This window comes from Pinus tabuliformis, chromosome 7 (genome assembly GCF_031772625.1).
Source record: "Pinus tabuliformis cultivar Carrire ecotype Pingquan chromosome 7, CPIR1, whole genome shotgun sequence".
Lineage (NCBI taxonomy): Eukaryota > Viridiplantae > Streptophyta > Pinopsida > Pinales > Pinaceae > Pinus > Pinus tabuliformis.
Window position 1 is genome coordinate 2,003,534,936 of NC_142293.1, and position 15,454 is coordinate 2,003,550,389.

Consider the following 15,454-nt stretch of genomic DNA (forward strand, 5'->3'; position numbering starts at 1 on the left):
TCATATATGTGGATCGGCACCCCTACCTTCTTGGCCTCTCTGCATCTGCATCGTTTTCCAAAGCCTCATTTCAACTTAAGATACAAAGGAGAATTGGTGATCTCAAGAGAACTATCTATGATTCCCTCCCTATTAGAATATCATGTATGACTTCTCGAAGTCCATGGTGATGGGACCTAGTGTGTGCAGTGATTAAAACACCAAAACAATGTCACAAAATCCCATTTCAATGGAAAACATGTATGATTTCAAAGAGTACTTACCAATTTGAAGGCACATTTTTTCACAATGAACCCCACATTTCATGTATCTTGTTGTTCAACAAGATATCTTCACATGAGAATGGCATTAATTTCTCTTCTTGAGGTATCACACTCCAACCAAATGTTTTAGTGAAGTTAGGTAGAGCGAGGGTGGGTGTTAGACACACAATATCCTTCAATTCTTGGAAAGCATGATGCATTATTTCATTACAACTAAAAACATCTTTCTTAAGCAAGGCAGTGAGGGGAGCAACAAATTTTCCATAATTATAAATGAACTATCATGTGTAAATTTTTAGGCCAAGGAAATTGTTTGTACTTTTGAGACTTGTAGGATGGGGCCATTCCTTCTTAGCTTAAATTTTCTCATGGTCCACTTATACGCCATCCTTTCTAAAAATATGGTCCAAATATTCTACTTATGAGACTCCAAAGGCATGTTCAAATCAAATGGGAAAGAGTTAATGATGAGATAGTAGTTGTAAGACAAGATCCACATGGGTAGCATGATCCTTTTAATTTTTACTGTAGATACAGATTTCATCAAAAAACACAAGTACAAAATGAAATAGAAATGGTTTAAATATGTGATTCATGAGATGGTGGAAAGGTGGGGTTGTGGATTACAAATGACATAGGGCATCACCAGTAACTCATAGTGGGCCTCATGACTATGAAAAGTTGTTCTGGGAATGTCAACCTTCTTCATATGAATTTGGTGATACCCTAATTAGAGATTGAGTTTGGTAAAAAATTGAGCACCTTTGGGTTCATCCAAGACATCATCAATGGTTGGAATAGAAAAATTATGCTCGATAGTGATTATAGGAAGAGCATGAAAATCAGGACACATGCACCAAGTTTCTCCTATTTTTAGTACAACAACAAAATGCCACCTCCAATACCACTGCTTTTCAGGCACGACACTCCCAAAAGAAACCCCACAAATGAACAATATATTAAAGTAAATTAAAAATCTGGTAAAATTAAGAAAAAGTTATATAAGTTTAGTTCATATTTCATATATACAATGATAATTTTGAATTCCTTTTTTGTTATATGGCATCATAGTTCTTGATGATTGTGGTATATCATGAAGTTAACCCTAAAATGAAGTTCAGTGAAATACATGTCCATAATGGAATGAATTACTCGAGGTTATAGTGAACTACGATATAACCACAAAATGTCCCTTTTAAAGGAGTTTCTCCATGTAGTGAGAATTGGTGATCTCAGGAGAACTATCTATGATTCCCTTCCTATTAGAATATCATGTATTACTTCTTGAATTCCATGGTGATAGGACCTAGTGTGTGCAATGATTCAAACCCCAAAACAATGACACAAAAATCTATTTCAATGGCAAACATGTATGATTTCAAAGAGTACTTACCAATTTGAAGGCACACTTTTTCACAATGACCCCACATTTCATGTATCTTCTTGGTCAACAAGATATCTTCACATGAGAATGGCATTAATTTCTTTTCTTGAGGTATCACATTCCAACCAAATGTCTTAGTGAAGTTAGGTAGAGCGAGGGTGGGTGTTAGACACACAAAATCCTTCAATTCTTGGAAAGCATGATGTATTCTTGCATTACAACTAAAAGCATCTTTCTTAAGCAAGGTAGTGAGGGGAACAACAAATTTTCCATAATTATAAATGAACTGTCAAGAGTACATTGTGAGACCAATGAAATTGTATGTACTTTTAAGACTTGTAGGATGAGGCCATTCCTTGTTAGCTTCAATTTTCTTATGGTCCACCTATATACCATACTTTATAACAATATGGCCCAAATATTCTACTTATGAGACACCAAAGAGTTTCGGAGAATTTGGCATCTACAGATAAATACTAGTTCCCTAGATTAGTAGCCATATCTAGAACAACAATTTAAAGAACTTTGGCCTTTTCCTATAAGTAATAGATAAGAAAAAGAAGATGAGAAGACCTACTTGTAGTTCGATTTCCTCTTGTCTCCTTTGTATCGATCCTGTCAGTCCTTCCCGTACTTAACACGCTTGAGAAGTAGCTGTAAAGAAAAACAGAAGACAAAGAACCAATCAAAGAAAAAGATCTATTGAATACAAGTAAATGGAATCAGATACATTCACACATATAAGCATCATATAACAAGATAAGAATAAGGGAAAAGGTTCAAATAATATTGAATAGAATAAGGAATTACAACCATCAAGCCTGATTTGAAGTCACTCCTCTGGCTTGGATCCCATCCACATCACATCAAAAGCATGAAAAACTTGTAGGATAACACTACCTGTCTCAAATTCAATTCTCGTAGCAACATAATCTCCTTACAACTAAATATAGTCCAGCCCCTTGATCACTTACATGAGTGCTCAATTTATAGGAAGATGAAGGAGGTTATGTCATAAATGGGGGTATTGAATGGCCTTCCATACATAGAATTAGTTCCATGGAGGAAGGGATGAGAGGATAGGATGAATCTTAACTTATTCCTCATCCATTTTTTAGCTCATAAGAGTTGATAAGTGAGCAAAAGTTCTATATTACACCAAAAGATAATAATATTCCCCAAACCCTATGTGAATTTCACTCAATCTCTCCCAGTGTAGGTCAAAGAGGGCCTAAGTGCTCTACAGAGCACCCTGGCATGGACTCAACTACTCTATAGCACACCCTTACATGGGCCTACCTACACTGGTCCCTTCAGAGATCATTTCAGGATCTCTTCAAGTCATGAAACTATCTGGGAAGGAGGCATTCAAAAGGGTGACTTATTTAGGGCATGTAGCAACTAAAATTAGGGTTTGATGAGCCCTAAAACAATGATCTAGAGGATGGGAGTGATGTGGGCAAATGGATTTGTAACAGCTGCCCCCTAAAGCATGAAGTCAACAAATGTAAATGTTGAATGAAATGCTTTACAATGTGATGAGGAGGTTTCAAAGTGGAAGGTGACCTGCATCAATTACAATACATATGTCATGATATTTTGACTTTTACATGAATTGCCGATGGAAGGCATACCCATGCTCAGCATAAAAAAATTTCATTGCATTTACATAGACAATCGTCTACAAATAGACCCATGAATGGGTGACCATCAGTGTAAAGCCGTTGTACATATGACTTAGAACTCCTAAAATGGCAACCCGGATGGATGAAACTAGATCTGGGATCTTCTATCTCGTTCAATCATTCACTCAAGTATGAGTCTAACCATGTGAATATGTGATCTGAAGTCAAACATGGGAAGACACTGTCTGATTACCAGCCGATGATGTAAGTTTTTAATAGACGCGAGATAAATAACCAATAATGATAATGATCCTCAAGGTACTGCATTACATTTTGCATGGTGTGAATGGATGAATTGACGTCTAACACCATACAAAGTCTTTTGGTCGAAGGTCATTGATGTCAACATATCACCTGAAGCAAGAAACCTACCATTGATGTATGCAAGCCTCAAGGAGGGCCTTGATGCATCCCATATCAATGACACAAAATGAGTGTAATGATTTGGAGACAAAATTTAATTGAAGACACAAGGTTGAGGAATGATGGACATGAAAATGAAGGTTTATGGTATTGCAAAGGATGAATTTTAACTGGATAGCTTCTCTTGAACATGTCGATGACACTAAAATGAATTGGTAACATTGAGCAAAACACAAAGTGATGGATGGTATGATAGAAAAAAAGTATGATAACTGTCATGCTGATAACCCAACCCAAATAGTCAGGGTGATGAAGTGAAAGTGTCATGTTCAAGAGTGACCTGCTACCATAAAGTGGTTTCCCCCTTTTCCTATTTTCCCCAATCATTGCTGACCAGTACCTCTTTAGTTTTATCAAGCTTGAGGAGGATAACATATGCTTGTTTTATAATTCCACCATTCGGGTGAATCCATCGCTATGTTATGTTTTAATGAGTCTAGCGAAGGTGAAACTCAGTCTTGTCTAGATGGACAAGTTTTTCGCTATTTGATTTTTTAACGAGTTTAACGACAAAGATAACTCGGTCCTTTTCATGTTTAGAGAGTTTGAAAAGGGACAAAAAGAAAACTCCACAAGTTTTTTTTCATATATTTGTCTCTCAAGCCTGAAAATGCATAAAACAATACGAGAGAGAACCTATTGACCATGTTCGGTTAACGTATTCCTTTTTCGTAGTTAATCTATCTCATCCCGAAAAAGGGTTAGACTTATACTGAGAAGATGTCATTTCCAATCTATTAACGAGCTAAAAAGGAGAAGTGCTCGGTAATATTTTCATGTTTAGAGAGTTTGAAAAGAGCTTAAAGAGGACTCCAAGGGGGTTCCTTTTTCATTATTTAACAGAGCTCGAAAAAGAGATAAAAGTATGCTCTGTGGTCAAAGGTACAATTTACAATCGATCACGTCAAATTCTATAAGTCAGCTATAAAACCTGCTCAAAACATCACCAAATGGATTAAAAATACTAGTTTCATAGGTTAAAATAGACAAATACTAATCTTTCGTTGATTAATGAACATGAAATAACATAAGCAAGTTTCTACCATGAAATTTTTTAGTTTGAGACTTACCATTCAGATTTGTGCTCTGGGTTAGTTTTTTACCTTGAACTTCATCAGCTAATTGTGAGAGATTTTGTGGACCATTTCTCATGCCTTTCAGACTAGGTAGGATATCTACCCCTCCTATTTATTTTTAGGTCATTCTTTTACTATTTTCATGTAAATTTTAGGGATTTTGGGGCCTCTAGGGTTTGATTTTTTCACCCTGGGATCAGCGCAAGGTTTCACATCGAAAATTGCACTAAAGAGCACCCTGATATAAGGTTTCCTGCTCTGCAGCACGTTGTCTCTATCCTTGGGCTGCGTTGGGTGAGTTTCTCGAAGTTGATTTCGCTGTTTGCTACAAAATTTGTCCTGTTTTTTGCATGGAAAGGATCCTAACTAAGATTATGACTAGATTTCAAGCTTTCATCAGATCAGAATGTTGATTACATGGAGAGAAAGAGAGCATGAAGAAAAAGACATGGTTTCCCTAAACCATCTGGGTACAATTGAGGCCCTCAAAAACTATGGGTTACTCAAATACTTCAGGTTGTCCGGAATGAGGCAAGAAATAGAGATATTGAAATTCCTTGTTCATTCATGCGATCTGACAGATCAGAATTTTCACATAGGGGAAAAGATGGTCCTTATTACCATTGATGATATTTACTTTCTTACCGGACTGTCGAGGCGAGGTTCCCCCATCTCACTTTCTGGATTTGCCCGTGGAGGTGAATTGGTGAGGGATTACATTCGACAATTGTGTTGTTCACATACATAGCCTAGAAAGGATGGGAAAATAAACATCAGGGATGTAGGTGATTTGCCTTTGAGAACGATCCTCTTCACAATCGTAGAGTTGGCTAGCAGTTTGACTCTTCATCTGGCGAACAAATCATATATGCAGTATGCACTTGAGTGTCTAGAGCCAAAAGTATTCAACTGGTGTGAGGTCGTGCTTTCTTCACTACAAGAAAAACTGACCAAGGTAAAAAGTGGTAAGATGAAGAATTTCTACTATGGTTCAATCTTAATCACTTTTACCTTAGAGAGAATCCCATTGATGCAACCACAACATGTATTACTAGGTTACTTGGTCCTAGAGATCCGCGTATGCAGAGGTGGGTCGAATTGATGGTTGGACATGCAGGTCAGTCAACAATCATTTTTTCCACTACATTCTTCTGTTGGCTCGATCAACAACACATTGTCATTGAGGAGCATACATACTCAGGGATGGATTTTTGTGGAGATCAAGACTTGATTTTACCAGTTGGAGCACAATGGGGTGATATAGGTAAATTGTTTGACAAAAGTGTTTTTTGAATTTTCAAGTTTCTACATGTTTTCTGTGTTTTTAATGTTTCCAAGACTAAACTAAAGTCATTTTCATGCATGCAGATGTGGGTATTGTTCAAACTGTGGGACACGAACAAGGTGAAGATGGGCCAGTGTGGAGAAACATGGGGAGAACGATCCTCTAGGACTTGGACTTGCCTGAGACCTTGGCAGAGTTGCAAGATCACATAGAGGGATTAAGCCTTGGTATTCTAAATGTTTGGATCGAGGAGTTACCTATGACGCTGCAGTGCCACACTATTGGTGTTCCTAGCCTATGAAGGTCATTGATGTCAACATATCACCTGAAGCAAGAAACCTACCATTGATGTATGCAAGCCTCAAGGTACTGGAAGGGTGTTTATAAGTTAACTTCTTGGATAATGTGCTGATGTCAAAAACAAGCAACTCATCGCAGGAGGGCCTTGATGCATCCCATATCAATGACACAAAATGAGTGTAATGATTTTGGAGACAAAATTTAATTGAAGACGCAAGGTTGAGGAATGATGGACATGAAAATGAAGGTTTATGGTATTGCAAAGGATGAATTTTAACTGGATAACTTCTCTTGAACATGTCGATGACACTAAAATGAATTGGTAACATTGAGCAAAACACAAAGTGATGGATGGTATGATAGAAAAAAAGTATGATAACTGTCATGCTGATAACCCAACCCAAATAGTCAGGGTGATGAAGTGAAAGTGTCATGTTCAAGAGTGACCTGCTACCATAAAGTGGTTTCCCCCCTTTTCCTATTTTCCCCAATCATTGCTGACCAGTACCTCTTTAGTTTTATCAAGCTTGAGGAGGATAACATAGGCTTGTTGTATAATTCCACCATTCGGGTGAATCCATCGCTATGTTATGTTTTAATGAGTCTAGCGAAGGTGAAACTCAGTCTTGTCTAGATGGACAAGTTTTTCGCTATTTTATTTTTTAACGATTTTAACGACAAAGATAACTCGGTCCTTTTGATGTTTAGAGAGTTTGAAAAGGGACAAAAAGAAAACTCCACAAGTTTTTTTTCATATATTTGTCTCTCAAGCCTGAAAATGCATAAAACAATACGAGAGAGAATCTATTGACCATGTTTGGTTAACGTATTCCTTTTTCGTAGTTAATCTATCTCAGCCTGAAAAAGGGTTAGACTTATACTGAGAAGATGTCATTTCCAATCTGTTAACGAGCTAAAAAGGAGAAGTTCTCGGTAATATTTTCATGTTTAGAGAGTCTAAAAAGAGCTTAAAGAGGACTCCAAGGGGGTTCCTTTTTCATTACTTAACAGAGCTCGAAAAAGAGATAAAAGTATGCTCTATGGTCAAAGGTAAAATTTACAATCGATCATGTCAAATTCTATAAGTCAGCTGTAAAACCTGCTCAAAACATCACCAAATGGATTAAAAATACTTCTTTCATAGGTTAAAATAGGAAAATACTAATCTTTAGTTGATTAATGAACATGAAATAAACATAAACAAGTTTCTACCATGAAATTTTTTAGTTTGAGACTTACCATTCAGTTTTGTGCTCTGGGTTAGTTTTTTACCTTGAACTTCATCAGCTAATTGTGAGAGATTCTGTGGACCATTTCTCATGCCGTTCGGACTAGGTAGGATATCTACCCCTCCTATTTATTTTTAGGTCATTCTTTTACTATTTTCATGTAAATTTTAGGGATTTTGGGGCCTCTAGGGTTTGATTTTTTCACCCTGGGATAAGCGCAAGGTTTCACATCGAAAATTGCACTAAAGAGCACCCTGATATAAGGTTTCCTGCTCTGCAGCACATTGTCTCTATCCTTGGGCTGCGTTGGGTGAGTTTCTCGAATTTGATTTCGCTGTTTGCTACAAAATTTGTCCTGTTTTTTGCATGGAAAGGATCCTAACTAAGATTATGACTAGATTTCAAGCTTTCATCAGATCAGAATGTTGATTACATGGCGAGAAAGAGAGCATGAAGAAAAAGACATGGTTTCCCTAAACCATCTGGGTATAATTGAGGCCCTCAAAAACTGTGGGTTAGTCAAATACTTCAGGTTGTCCGGAATGAGGCAACAAATAGAACTATTGCAGTTCCTTGTTCATGCGTGCGATCCGACAGATCAGAATTTTCACATAGGGGAAAAGATGGTCCTTATTACCATTGATGATATTTACTTTCTTACCGGACTGTCGAGGCGAGGTTCCCCCATCTCACTTTCTGGATTTGCCCGTGGAGGTGAATTGGTGAGGGATTACATTCGACAATTGTGTTGTTCACATACATAGCCTAGAAAGGATGGGAAAATAAACATCAGGGATGTAGGTGATTTGCCTTTGAGAACGATCCTCTTCACAATCATAATGTTGGCTAGCAGTTTGACTCTTCATCTGGCGAAGAAATCATATATGCAGTACACACTTGAGTGTCTAGAGCCAAAAGTATTCAACTGGTGTGAGGCCGTGCTTTCTTCACTACAAGAAAAACTGACTAAGGTAAAAAGTGGTAAGACGAAGAATTTCTACTATGGTTCAATCTTAATCACTTTTACCTTAGAGAGAATCCTATTGATGCAACCACAACATGTATTACTAGGTTACTTGGTCCTAGAGATCCGCATATGCAAAGATGGGTCGAATTGATAGTTGGACATGCGGGTCAGTCAACAATCATTTTTTCCACTACATTATTTTGTTGGCTTGATCAACAATACATTGTCGTCGAGGAGCATACATACTCAGGGATGGATTTTCGTGGAGATCAAGACTTGATTTTATGAGTTGGAGCACAATGGGGTGATATAGGTAAATTGTTTGACAAAAGTGTTTTTTGAATTTTCAAGTTTCTACATGTTTTTTGTGTTTTTAATGTTTCCAAGACTAAATTAAAGTCATTTTCATGCATGCAGATGTGGGTATTGTTCAACCTGTGGGACATGAACAAGGTGAAGGTGGGCTAGTGTGGAGAAACATGGGGAGAACGATCCTCTAGGACTTGGACTTGCCTGAGACCTTGGCAGAGTTGCAAGATCACATAGAGGGATTAAGCCTTGGTATTCTAAATGTTTGGATCGAGGAGTTACCTATGACGCTGCAGTGCCACACTATTGGTGTTCCTAGCCTCTGGATGAGGCTTTTGCGCATGATAGCTTAGGCTGTGACTTATTATCATGAACATCACTAGGTCTACTTACGATTCTTTTGCGTGCATTTTGAGTTTTTGGGTCAGATGACCAAACTTGTCTTGGACACAAATTTTGTAAAGACTTTTAAAACACCTCTATTTTATTTTCAAAGTTTTTTATGGTTATGTTCAATCATATTCAACTAATGATGTGAATTGAAAATGTTACTTTTACATGTGTCACAAATGTCTATTTAACACATAATTTGCTAGATAATCAGTTAATGTGTTGAAGTTTATGGAAATATGTTGATATTGAATGTATTCCAAATTCATTTCCAAAATAAGAAATCTAAGGAACATACTAAGAATTGTTTCATTTCGGATGGTATACACACTTGTAAATTGTAGTACGATGAGTTGTGAATCCAGCCTAATGATGACTCGGCGAATACCAAGTGAAATGAAATCAGAGAGAAGTTCTATCAACGTGTTATACTCAACTATATTGTTTGTCAATCAAACGATACAAATCCCTTTAAAACTCACTAACTTGCCACTTGGAGATAAAATAACCCATACTGCAGAAGATAGGTTCTGTATACTAAGACTAGCACCATCGACGTAACCAATAAGTGGTTCCGAAGAGTCCAACATCTGCAACAAATGTAAAGTATATTACTAACCTGATTAAAAAACTCTAAAAGACACACACTAACACACACATATGCAATGAAAGCATATATACAGTGAGTTTTACTATAATTAATTAGGCATAGTAACGTTTGAGGTACAACCTGTTTCAGAGCTGCGACAATGGAATCCCATGATAATCTACTAACTCGTAGGCACCTTTTTCCAAAACATGCTTGAAAATATAAGGACCCATCCACATTGGTTAAAATTTACCTGCTAAACGTTTATCCACTTCTTGATCGTAAAGTAATACTAGGTCTCCTTCTGAGAAGATACGAGGCTTGACATTTCTATCATATTGCACCTTGATTCGTTTCTTATGCGCTTCGTTAACCAATGCAGAATCACAACGGGTTTCATCCAAATGGATAAGTTCTAAGAAATGCACTTCTTCTTCAGAAGTGTCAGGTAACAAGTCAATCGTGAGTTTGAGAGATGAAATTTCACATTGTATCAATAAGATTGCTTCCAAACCGTACACCAACCGAAAGGGTGTGAATCTAGTTGCATTTCTCACTGAAGTTCGATATGCTCACAAGGTAGAGTACAAGATTAAATTCCAGTTTCATTTATGAACCCATATCATTCTTTGCAACATTGGCTTCAGGACTTTGTTGATGGCCTCAGCTTGTCCATTCGCTTGTGGATAATAAGGGGTAGAACTATCATGTGATAGTCCTAACTTAACAGTTAACTCAGCCATCATGTGATTGCGAAAATGCAACCCATGATTTGTAACTATGGCTTGTAGTACACCAAAATGGGTGACCACGTGGTTGAAAAAGAAAAGAACAGTTGTTTCGCCATTGTTGTTTAATGTTGGCATCGCCTCAGCCCATTTGGTAAAATAGTCAACAGTGACTATAATATATCCATGCCCCTCGATCGAGGTGGGGTTACATGTCATGAAGTCAATGCCCATTTGGCTAATGGTCGAACAACAATGACTGGATGTAATGGTGCAGGTGGTAATCTAGTTTTGTGGTCATATATCTGACATGCATGAGAGCTTCTAACAACAATATTACAATCTTTGAATATAGTTGGCAAGAAGTAATTGACAAGGAGAATTCTCTATGTGGTAGCATATCTAGATAATTTTCCACCACAAGCATCTAAATGGAAATCATTTAAGGCTTTCTCGGCTTCCTCATGTGTTAGGCACCTTCGTAAAATCGCATCGATACCACGACTGTAAAGAGTGTCACTAATGATCAGATAATCTTTGGCTTGGTATCAGATACGTTGTTGTTGCAAGCGAGAGGTTACAGGCCAGAAAGTTTGGGTCTGAAGATAGATCAATATATCTCCATATGATGATATTAGAAATAGAGACTAATCTAAAATTGATGGTTCAAATGTTGAATCAATGGAGGTCGAGGGAAGGTCACAAAGTAACTCGGAGAAAACTGGAGATTTATTTGATTTGGAATTGATGAATTCTAGATGAAACTCCTGCAAAATGACTATACATTTTGAGTATTTTCCCCTCAGCAATTGATGTGACAAAATATATGTCATAGGGTTGCAATCTGAAATGACGGTGGTCTTCCGGAGTAGGATGTAGTGGTGAAATCTATAAATAGCTTACACTGTTGCCAAAGCTAGTTTCTCAACATAAGACTACTTACTTTATATATCATTGAGATTGCGGCTCAAATAATATATCAGAAGTTCAATCCCATTTTCCTCTTAGACTAAAGCCATGGCAATGGTTGTATCTGAAGTGACGAGATACAGGTAATAGTCATTTCGATAATTTGGAGAATACATTAATGATGCTCTAATCAAGGTATCTTTAAGAGCATCAAAGGAAGCGTGTGCAACTTGATCCCAATGGAAGGGTATCCCCTTTTTCAAAAGACGTGTAAAACCTTTAGTCATTTCAGTGTAATTGGGAATGAACCTCCTCAAAACATTAGCCTTCCCTTCGAGTCTCTATTGCTATAAAATATTTGAAGGTGGAGGCAACTCAAGAATTGGTTGAACCTTTAATGGATCGAGTCGAATTCCATCTCTTGACACTAAAAAACCAAGAAATCAACCAAAACCAACACAAAACACACATCTGTATAGATTAAGTCATATATTATAGTGTTGGCATCGTAAAAATATCGCTCTCGAATGTTGCAGGTGATCAGTCTGCTTTTGTGAATGAGAAGGTAAATCGTCAAGGTAAGGTTGAAAAATGTGCTTGATGTTATGAAAGGCATAGTTCATTTCCCTCTGAAATGTGGCCCCTACATTCTTCAAACCAAATGGGAGTTTCCTATAATAAAATGTGCCCCATTGACATAGAAAAGTTGTTTTAGATTGGTCCTGTGGACAGATATTGATTTGATTGTCTTCGGAAAAACCATCCATAAATGAGAAAATTTTGCATTCAGAACATTCACCAATAATCTGGTCAATCCTTTGGACATGCCTCATTTACATCCCTATAATCGATGCACACTCAAATTGTCCCCTGTTTTCTCATCACAAGAACAATGTTGGAAACTCAGTCAGTAAAAGGTACAGGGTAAATGAATCTAGCATGCAAAATCTTTTCATCCTTTGCTTTAATGGCAGCGGATTTCTTTGGATGAATAGGTTGAAGCCATTATCATACTAGTTTGACATCAGGATACATTTTTTGATGTTTAACAATACTAGAGTCTATACCTATCATCTCCTCGTATGACCATGCAAATATATCTCGAAATTCACGAAAGAGAGTACGGTAATTATCAAGTTTTGATGGAGAAAAATATTTTCTGACATGAATGTTTTCTACAACATTAGGTTTGCACAAAATATCAATAGAAATCGTTTCTTCAATATTTGACAGGTTTCACTCGGAATCTACTATGTCTATGAAAACATAATTCAAAAGGAAATCAACAACTGAAGGGTGGTTAAGTTCCTTTGAATAATATTGGATGTCATTTGGAAGATGGGAATGATGATGATAATCTTCCCAAGGTTCTTATCCTATCATCATTGATTGGACAATTCCTTCATCTGTAGAAAATATACATGAAAAGGAATCCAAAGAAGTACCATATTCTAATGAACGGTCTACCCATACAATTGGTGAAAGTGGATTTGGGTTTGCCGCTCAAGCCAGAAAAATTGATTGCTATGCAAGCTCAATGGGGATTAGCGACATAACTTTAGTATTACTATCAACTTCAGAATTGTTGGTAATCCTCAAATCAGATGAGGTGGAGGAAATCATGTTGCAAGTCTCTACTCTTGCCACTTCCGCCAAATCAGATGGTGACGATAGCATAAAAGTACCCATTAGGGAAGGATCCTTAAAGGGACCTACACCAACACTTTGAAGTGATAGCGGGGGTTCGTGTACCAATGGAATGCTTCCAGTCGCATGAGAACTAGATGCAAAGAAGGCAAGTTGATCAATAATTGTGATTCCACCTTTATGAGGGAATGCAATCGTATGAAAGTACATGGAAACCACAACAACCATAGCATATACCCATGGCCTTCCCAGTAAAATGTTGTAGGCGAGGGGTCCATCAACTACCTCAACTTCAATAGTAACTATTTTCCTCCCTAGTTCAATTTGCAGGTTACTCAAAATCCCACAAGGTGTATATGTGTGTCCGTTGAAAGCTTTTAACATTGTTGGTGATCTTGACAATGGTGGTGAACCATGCGTTTTCTAGTAGCTCATTGAAATAATGTAAGTATATGCCCCCTCATACATAATAGTTCAGTGAACATTCTTATTAAGAGTCTTTACTTGAATTAGGAAAGATAATTGTGCCCGTAACTGTAGTGCATATCCCGTATGGTTAAAAACCAAAAGATTGGAATCTGTAGGGTCTATTCCTCCAATTTTTGACAGCAAAGCCTGCTTCTAGGAGGGAAACTTTTGTAACACCTCGGGTGTTGACAAAGCAGAAGGTGATCAAGAAAGGTCATATACTATGTTATAGTTCTGAACTCCTCGAGCTCGAGGGATAAATGTCAATTTATGCACAACTCCCTTTGGTGGTTTTATTGTCAATTCTGGCACAATAGGTGGTGGAATATTTTCAAATGAAGTTGAAGTTGAAGGATTAGGTTGATCACTGGCCTGATTATTCAAAGATGACGATGGATTTCCATAATATTTATTTCGTTTGAGGCTTTGTAATGGACAGCATAAGTACTTGGGATATGGAAGCATGGTGTGTCACAACCAAATGTGTCTTCGGGTTTGGAAATGGATCAATAAACACTGCAAATGTGTTAGAAGTCTTTAGAAGCTTATAGACTTCTGAGTGGTGTGGAAAATTGATCTGAAATGGGGCACTAAAGGCTTCTTGTCATGCTTACAAGAACCTCTCCCACTCCAAAGCTTATATATCCCCAAGATCTATGGTTATGATTGATAATTTGCAGAATTAAAAGAACTTGAAATAGGTGTATGCTTGTGTTTGCCTTTAACTATTAAGTGCTTATGTTCATTTGCTTAAACTGATATGAAATGCATATAACAGTAAATAAAGCAGCAAATAAGAAAACCACAGGACACAACAATATAATATGGAGTTCACCCTAATATCTTGGGCTACATCTCCTTGGGCTCTAATAACCTCAATTAGACTCTTTGGGATTATGGCTAAATTATTTTACAAGATCCACACTCAACTCCAATAGGTTACGACTAAACCATGGGCTTAGAATACCATTTTTATCCCTGGCTGTTTGGCTCTCGGCTCTTGGCTCTAGCTCTCGACTCTCAACTCTGGCTCTCAGCTCTGGCTCTCAGCTCTGGCTCTCGGCTCTGGCTCTCAGCTCTTGGCTCTCGGCTCTGGCTCTCAGCTCTGGCTCTGGCTCTTGGCTCTGGCTCTGGCTCTTGGCTCTCACTTTAGATCTTTGTAAGGGGAATAACTACCTCCAACCTCTGGTGGCTTCTCCTTGTTCTCCTCTTACTGGCTCGGATTATTTCCAATGTGTGAGCTCCCCCTGAGCCTCTACAAAACAATGGGATTTATCCCTCCAATGGCTCGAACTCCTCGAGTCGACAAGAATCATGCCTCTAGACCCCCTGGATGGTTACCAAAACCTCTTTGGTTCCCAAAAACACCTTCCTTTGTGCTGGATTCTTTTGTCCATCTCTTCGCCTTCTCTTCTATGTTCTAATTTGTGTTTTCATGACACGTTCTATTTCATCATTTCTTTGTGGTTTTGCATCTCTTCGACTGGCCCTCTAGCTCACTGGATCTACGTCTGGCCTTGTAAATCTCTGGCTTTGTGGCTCTGCGTTGGCCCTTTGGCTCACTGGCTCTGTGGTTCTGTGTCTTCTATAACGCATTTCTATTACAAAACGCCTGCTTACATTGTGGCCCAGGTGAATGGGAGCTGTTACAAAGAAAATACACGGGCAGCCTTTCTTCGGGCAAATTCCCAAAAATGGAACATAATAACCAATGCATAGGAAATTCATGGAAAAATAGATTAATCTGGATCTCAAGGAATAATAAAATCGACACTATAACATCATCATGTCCGCCCATCGTA